This window comes from Palaemon carinicauda, chromosome 7, assembly GCF_036898095.1.
Source record: "Palaemon carinicauda isolate YSFRI2023 chromosome 7, ASM3689809v2, whole genome shotgun sequence".
Lineage (NCBI taxonomy): Eukaryota > Metazoa > Arthropoda > Malacostraca > Decapoda > Palaemonidae > Palaemon > Palaemon carinicauda.
The window spans coordinates 29,249,425-29,251,924 of record NC_090731.1 but is presented as its reverse complement, the minus strand read 5'-3'; positions in this window follow the sequence as shown (position 1 = coordinate 29,251,924).

Genomic DNA, 2,500 nt, shown 5'->3' with positions numbered 1-2,500 from the left:
TTATTCTAAACTTACGTATTTATCTTGATATAGATTGATTTAGGTTTTTACATTTAATTACTTATTTTTTAATTATTTAATTATTTGATAATCATTTTAATTTTTAGTTATTTAATTTTGATTCTAAATATTTAATTATTTAATCCGTTGGTTATTTAATTATTTAATTGTTTAATTTAATTATTCAATTATTGAATTATTGAATTATTTAAATTTAATAATTTAGTTATCTAATTTAATTATTCTATTATTTAATTACTATCCGAAAGAGGTTCAGTTTAGTGGTTTCGAGAGTTACGTTTTTAGAGAGAATTAAAAAACCTTCGATAAATACTATTACTATAGTCAGAAAGAAACTCTATGCAACAAAAATCGAAGGATTAAAAAATCCTGAATAAAAATCCCCCATTACTGAAGGCTAAATCCCTCACATAACCCAGTTTCCATATGAGTGATGACAGTTAGCCGCTTGGTGGGACATGCAATTGCAGAAGTATTCGCTGTTACTCACCAGGCAACTTTTGGATTTTCCAACGACCTGTAATTTCCATTGAATACCTCCGCCAACGAAGTTGGAAGGAGGTTATGTTTTTACCCCCTGTTTGTGTGTTTGTTTGTGAACAGCTTCCTGACCACAATTTTAATCGTAAAGTAATGAAACTTGCTGGTATTAACTATTATGTAAAAAGCTGGAAATGATTAATTTTGGAATGTCAAGGTCAAAGGTCAAGGTCAAGCAAAATGTCCAGTTCACATAATCAGCCATAAGTTTGGATATTGTTGTCACAAATACTTTAAACTTAGTTCATATTTAAGTGTGTGAAAATCCTCGCCAATTAATACATGTTAAGGTCAAGGTCAAGCAAAAGGTCGAGAAATAAGCTGCCACAGCGGAGGTCTGCGCTCTATTGAGTGCCCCTCTAGTTTGATTTAGAATTAATTTTGGAATTTCATAGGCTCGACTCTGAACTTTGCAACCGTTGTCGAGTTTTTGAGGGAATCTTGTTGTTTGTAGAATGTTTGTTCTCATATATGTCTTTTATTTATTCAATTACCTTGAATTTAATTCCAGAACATTGGGGCGTACAGTTGGACACGGGCATTTCTGGCACTCCTTTCATTAAGGAAGTGCACTCTGTCACAACGTTACTGTGCGGCGAGTTCCTTTGCATAGCCTTGCCCACCACCTCAGCCATCTCTGCCTTCATTAATAATAATAATAATAAGAATTATAAGGAATTTAAGTAATCATTTACTAGAAGGAGATGAAGTGTTTTACTGGCATTGATTACTGTATACAGTGTTTGTGAGTGTAAATGTATAGTCATACCCGATGTGTGCTTGTAAATGTGTAGTCACACCTAGTGTGTGCTTGTAAATATGTAGATACACCCAATGTATGCTTGTAGATATGTAGTTACACCCAATGTGTGCTTGTAAATGTGTATTCACACCCAATGTGTCTTTATAAATGTGTAATCACACCCAATGTGTGCTTGTAAATGTGCTTGTAAATATGTAGCCAAACCCAATGTATGCTTGTAAATATTTAGTTACACCCAATATGTGCTTGTAAATGTGTAGTCACACCCAATGTGTGGTTGTACATATGTGGTCACACCAAGCGTGTGCTTGTAAGTCTGTAGTCACACCCAATGTGTGCTTGTAAATGTGCATGAAAATATGTAGCCATACCCAATGTATGCTTGTAAATATTTAGTTACACCCAATATGTGCTTGTAAAGGTGCAGTCACACCCAATGTATGCTTGTAAATCTGTAGTCACACCCAATGTGTGTTTGTAAATGTGTAATCACACCCAATGTGTGTTTATAAATGTGTAATCACACCCAATGTGTGTTTATAAATGTGTAATCACACCCAATATGTGCTTGTAAAGGTGCAGTCACACCCAATGTATGCTTGTAAATCTATAGTCACACCCAATGTGTGTTTGTAAATGTGTAATCACACCCAATGTGTGTTTATAAATGTGTAATCACACCCAATGTGTGCTTGTAAATGTGCTTGTAAATATGTAGCCAAACCCAATGTATGCTTGTGAATATGTAGTTACACCCAATATGTGCTTGTAAATGTGTAGTCACACCCAATGTGTGCTTGTAAATGTGTAGTCACACCCAATGTATGCTTGTAAATCTGTAGTCACACCCAATGTATGCTTGTAAATGTGTAGTCACACCCAATGTGTGCTTGTAAATGTGTAGTCACACCCAATGTGTGCTTGTAAATGTGCTTGTAAATATGTAGTTACACCCAATATGTGCTTGTAAATGTGTAGTGACACAAAATGTGTACTTATGATTACAGGCAAAACGGCAGGTAGGGGGTTGGTGGGTTGGTGTGTGAGTGACAGACGACTTTGCCAACCGCAGTCTATTTACATCATCAATTTTTAAGGTAATCAAAGTTATAATTGAAACTTAGTCGAATAAAAGTCCGGCGCTATTATGAGGTTAATTGAATCCTAACGAATCCT